Genomic DNA, 5791 nt, shown 5'->3' with positions numbered 1-5791 from the left:
AATGAAAATGAGTATCCCCCTCCTATACCAGATCCAGTGTACTTGATGTACAGCTTTAACCATACCAGATACACTCTACACATCACAAGTGACACAATCAAGGGGCAGAGTCAGTGGGCACCAAAGCCCCACTGAAGCAAGTCCTGCTTTATAGGGTTGTCTCCGCGTAGCAGCTCTTCCACTGTAGTCAAAGCTCATCCTCACAGCCAATTTGGCCTGGAGCTCAACTCCTCCAAGTGATGCCAACAGCAATCAAAGCTAAACTATAACAAGATTGTGCATATAGCCCACACAGGGATGCACCTAGAGTGCTCAGGTCAGGTGACTGGGGTGGCTGAGCCACTGGGCCCTATAGAACACCCACTACACAAGGCCACTCTACCAATTCAGGTGACATAGCAGCTCTATATAATGCATAGAAAGAAACACTAGGAAGCAGCCAAAATGTGGAGGCAAAGAAACGTGCCACAAATGAAAGAACAGAAGAAATCTCCAGAAAAAGAAATAATGAAATGAAAGCAATCAAACTACTGTATACAGAGTTCAAAAGAATGGTTATAAGGTTGCTCAAGGATCTATATGAGAGTTTCAATGGACTCAATGAGAGCTTCAAGGTATTAGTGAGACTTTCAAGGATCTTAGTTAGAATTTCAAAGACATTAAAAAGGACCAGTCAGAAATTAAGCATACACTAACTGAAAAAAAAAAAGGATACTTTACAGGGATTCAATAGCAGAGTAGAGGATTTCAAGAATCAAATCAATGATTTAGAATATTAGGAAGCAAAAAACACCCTATAAAAAGAACAAAAAGAAAATAATAAAAAAGTATGAAGCTAGTATAAGTAGCCTCTGGGACAACTTCAAGCGTACCAACATTTGAATTATGGGGGTGTCAGAAGGAGAGAGAGAACAAGATATTGAAAACCTATTTGATGAAATAATGACAGAAAACTTCTCCTACCTGGTAAAAGAAATAGACTTACAAGTCTAGTTAGCACTGAGTCCCAAACAAGAGGATCCCAAAGAGGCCTACATCACGACACATCATAATTAAAATGCCAAGGGCCAAGGACAAAGAGAGAATCTTAAAAGCAGCAAGAGAAAAGCAGTTAGTTACCTACAAGGGAGCACCCATATGACAGCTGATTTCTCAACAGAAACTTTGTAGGCCAGAAAAGGAGTGGCAAGAAATATTCAAAGTGATGAATATCACTCTACCCAGAATAGCTATCATTTAGAATTGAAGGTCAGATAAAGAGCTTCACAGACAAGAACAAGCTAACGGAGTTCTTTACCACCAAACCAATATTACATAAAATGTTGAAGGGTATTTTTTAAGAAGAGGGAAAAAAATAAAAATATATGAATAATAAAATGGCAATAAACACGTATCTATCAACAATTGAATCTAAAAATCAAAATAAATGAACAAGGAATCTAATGAATAAAGTAAGCTGGTGAATAAAATAGAAACAGAGGCATGAAACAGACTCACTAAAGTCAGAAGGAAGGGGTAGGGGAATGGGAAGAGATTAACTAAAGATCTTACCTATGGACATGGACAGGGTGGTGAAGGCCTGAGGTGGGTGGGAACCAAGTAGAGGAGGGTAATGGGGGAAATGAGGGGACATCTCTAATACTTTCAACAATAAAGATTTTTTTAAAAAAAGAAAAGAAAAAAAAATGACATGGGATCAGTTATTCTTAATTAAGTCCTAGAACCAAAACTCCTCAAAAGAATAGTAGACAAAATGGAGTCAATTTCTGTTTTACTGTGGGCTATGAGTTTAATGAGTGAGATAAAATGGAGAGGCAGGGAAAGAGTCATTTGTTAATGATGTTAGGTGCTATTGTATAAGGTGTTTTACCTAAACCATGGAACTGATTCCCACAGCAATCCTGTGCTACCTGTATTATGGGGCTCCTGTTACATAGAGAAAACTGATCCTCAGGAAGTTGATCATTCTTTTATGGTCAATCTAATAATTTTTGGAGTCAAGAATTAATCCAGGTCTTCTCTTTGTACTCATTTCCAGGAATAGACACTGCAGTGGTAAAGGTTTGAGTCAGGGGTGTTTATAGAAGACAACTCAAGCTGCAAATAAGAGAAACATTTATCATGCTAGTGTAGTAGCTCTTGAAGCTGAGGTCAGGGAGAAAGCCAAGCCGGGAGAATAAGCAAGAACTTTGAAATGGAAGGCAGAGAAAGAACCAGGCAATATTCTCTACTTTTCTTTTTGTTTGCTTGTTTTGTTGTTGTTGCTGTTTCTCACTGCTTTTTTATGACATCTGCTTCATTTTTTCCCCTGTGAAGTTCAGCCTAATCAGCTTCTCTGTCCATAAAGTAGAAGATTGTCAACTCACCACAGCTCAGATGATAGATCTCCTGCTTCCAACAGGCTGCTCTTTCCAGGAGAGAGAATTTGATAAGCACAACTTGGGTCAACTTATTTATCACTCCAATCAAGTGTGGTAGGAAAAGTCTGGATTCTGAGTATAAATATTGTTCACTGGGTCCAATCTGGTTCAGTTTAGAGGAAAACAATGAACAGGGCCAAACCCTAATTTTTTTTTCTTGTTTCATTTGTTGTGGAAGTGAAAAGGAAGATAAAAGACCAAAAAAAAAAAAGAGTGAGAATTATATTTTTTTCCCTAGTTGCAAACATTACTCAAGGACAGTTAGGTAATAAAAGAAAGTCTGAAATCTGGTGTCCACTAACTTCTTTAGAGAGGATTCCCTGTGAGAATTCAGATAGATGAAAGAAAGTTTGGGTACAATTATAACAATATTTGCTCTAATATTCTAATCCAATTGGTTTTGTGTTGCCAAATAATTTCTTAGAATTGCCAGACTACTTTCTAGACAAGAAACAATGCATAGTTATGGAAATTTTAAGATTAACATAAATGCATCCTCCTCTTTGCTTTTCAAAAACAAAATCATAAAAATATAAATGTTGCAGAAAATAGGAAAAAGTCATAGATTTGATAATGAGAAAAAACAATAATCTATGTTAGATAATATGCACAACTAAATATCTAACGAGTACAAATACTGCTAAGTAAGAGACATCACCACATACATGGAAATAAATATATAGGCTGACTGTATTATCTATCTAATCTAATAAAAGAGAAACATGGTAATTAGTGTACGACTGCTACCCTTCCCATTGGCTAATCAGGGCGATATGCAAATTAACTGCCAGCAAAGATGGCGGCAGGCAGCTGAGAACAGGAAGCTTGGTTGCCCCAGCAATGGAGGAAGCCAAGGTTCCCCGCCTGCAGCTGCAGGGCTCTGAGCTCCTGAAGCAACAGCTCCAAAAGATACAATGTTTCAATTATAGAAGCTAAAAGATGGCAGTTAATTTGCATACTCAGGCTGCAAGCGGTGGAGCAAAGCCAACAGCCCTGAAGCCCCAGAGCCGAGAGGCCTCCCGGCCCAGGATCATCGGAGCCGAGAGGCCTCAGGGCCCCGGATCAGCAGAGCTGCGAGCTCTGGCTGGATCAGAGAGCCTGATGGAAGCCCTGTGTGTTTATGCACCCTGGGGGTGCAGAGGTCCTGTCCTAGGCAGAGGCCAATGGCGAAACTTCCGACTCTGAGAAGCAGCCTGGGGGCTGGAAGGCGGCTCCTCTGACCTCAGTGCTGGAGTCCCACTGCTCCACCAGGAGAGGAGCAGAGAAAGGCTGGAGCCTCCCTCAAGGTGACCCGAAATCCCCACCCACACCAGGCAGGCTGCTGGGACTGTTCCTGGGGGACTCACTTCCAAGCCCAGCCGGTGGCCCTGCCGCAGCCATGGCACTCCTGGGTGCAGGCCCCAGTGGGACGCGGGGTGGCAGCGGGGGTGCCTTGAGTCCTGGGCTCCTTGCCTGCCTTACAAGGCTTCCTCCTGCTTTAGGGCCTCACCCTCCCCCAGCCTCCTCCTCCCCAGCTCCCAGAGCAGAGGACCCACCGAGGGCGCTCCCTGCTGGACGAGAGGGTGAATGGAGCGGTGGGTACTCCCCGGTGAAGGGTCACCCTGGGGAGGAGTCCCGACACCTCCATGCCCCTCTCCTGGAGTGCTGCCCAGGCCCTGAGTGCAGCGTGGAGCCGCGCAGGCCTGGAGGGCACGGGTGGGGGCGGGGCACATGCGCCTGGTGCAGCAGGACATGCTGGGGAGCCGCCCGCCTTCCGGGGCCTCCTCCTGCTTCAGGGCCTTGCCCTCAGCGGTCTCCTCCTCCCCAGCGCCCAGAGCAGCGGACCCACCGAGGGCGCTCCCCGCTGGCCGAGGGGGTGAATGGAGCAGCAGGGACTCCCGGGTAAAGGGTCGCCCTGGGGAGGAGTCCGGACACCTCCAAGACCCGCTCCTGTTCAGCAACATCCCCAAGATCGTGCGTCTGCACCTCGGGCTGTGGGGCAGCGTGATGGCGCCGATGGTGGAGAAGGTGCTGTGCACGTGGGGGCTGCTGCAGCCCGGGACCTCCTCAAAGGCTTCAAGATGTTCGGCTCCCTCTTCAAGCCCTACATCCGGTACTGCATGGAGGAGGAGGGCTGCATGGAGTACATGCGCAGCCTGCTGCACGACAACCTCTTCCCGGCCTAGGTGACGTGGGCCGAGAAGCACCAGCAGTGCCAGCGGCTGAAGCTGAGCGACATGCTCGCCAAGCCCCACCAGCGGCTCACCAAGTACCCGCTGCTGCTCAAGTCGGTGCTGAGGAAGAGGGACAAGCCATGTGCCAAGGAGGCCGTCATCACCATGATCAGCTCCATGGAGCACTTCATCCACCACGTGAACGCGTGCATGGGGCAGTGACAGGAGCGGCAGCAGCTGGCAGCTGTGGTGAGCCGCATCGACGCCTACGAGGTGGTGGAGGGTAGCAACGAGGAGGTGGACAAGCTCCTGAAGGAATTTCTGCACCTGGACTTGACCGTGCCCATCCCTGGTGCCTCCCCAGAGGAGACGCATCAGCTGATGTTGGATGGCAGCCTGAGGATGAAGGAGGGAAAGGACAGCAAGATGGATGTGTACTGCTTCCTCTTCACGGACCTACTCTTAGTGACCAAGGCAGTGAAGAAGGCTGAGGGGACCAGGGTCATCAGGCCACCACTGCTGGTGGACAAGATCGTGTGCCGGGAGCTGGGGGACCCTGGCTCCTTCCTCCTCATCTACCTGAACAAGTTCCACAGCGCCGTGGGGGCCTACACGTTCCAGGCCAGCGGGCAGGCTCTGTGCCAGGGATAGGTGGACTCCATTTACAATGCCCAGAACCAGTTGCAGCAGCTGCATGCGTAGGAGCACACGGGCAGCCAGCAGCACCTACAGAGCCTGGAGGAGGAGGAGGAAGATGAGGAGGAAGAGGAGGGTGGGGAGAGTAGTACTTCCGCCGCCAGCTTCCCCACCATCCTGCGCAAAAGCAGCAACAGCCTGGACACCCAGCCTCGGACAGCTCCACGGAGACCCTGGCCCTGGTGGTGCTGGAGCCCGGGGAGACGCTCTCCTCTACCAAGTTCGAGGGCGGCCCCTTCAGCTCCCAATCGGACGAGATGTCCCTCAGTACCACCGCCTCATCTGTGTGTGACAGGGGGTGGCACCGCAACCTCCCCATCGACCCTGCCTTGAGTGTGACAGGGGGTGGTGCCCCAACCCCCCAATCGGCCCTGCCCTTAGCGTGACTGAGGGTGGCATTGCAACCTCCCGATCCGCCCTGCTCTGTGCATGACAGGGGGCGGCGCCCCAACTCCCCAATCGGCCCTGCTCTGAGCCCGACCCGGGGCTGCACCTAGGGATTGGGCCTGCCCTCTGCCACCC

At 49.0% G+C, this 5791-nt stretch overlaps 1 pseudogene; it reads left to right on the top strand.

Annotated features, from left to right (window-relative positions):
- The first annotated feature begins 4130 nt into the window (after positions 1 to 4130).
- On the top strand, positions 4131 to 5553 carry LOC102436565 (annotated as a pseudogene).
- Positions 5554 to 5791: the final 238 nt, after the last annotated feature.

Source organism: Myotis lucifugus, unplaced genomic scaffold, assembly GCF_000147115.1.
Source record: "Myotis lucifugus unplaced genomic scaffold, Myoluc2.0 scaffold_9500, whole genome shotgun sequence".
Taxonomy (NCBI): Eukaryota; Metazoa; Chordata; class Mammalia; order Chiroptera; family Vespertilionidae; genus Myotis; species Myotis lucifugus.
The sequence above is the reverse complement of the archived record's forward strand: the minus strand, read 5'-3'. Positions and strand labels throughout refer to the sequence as shown.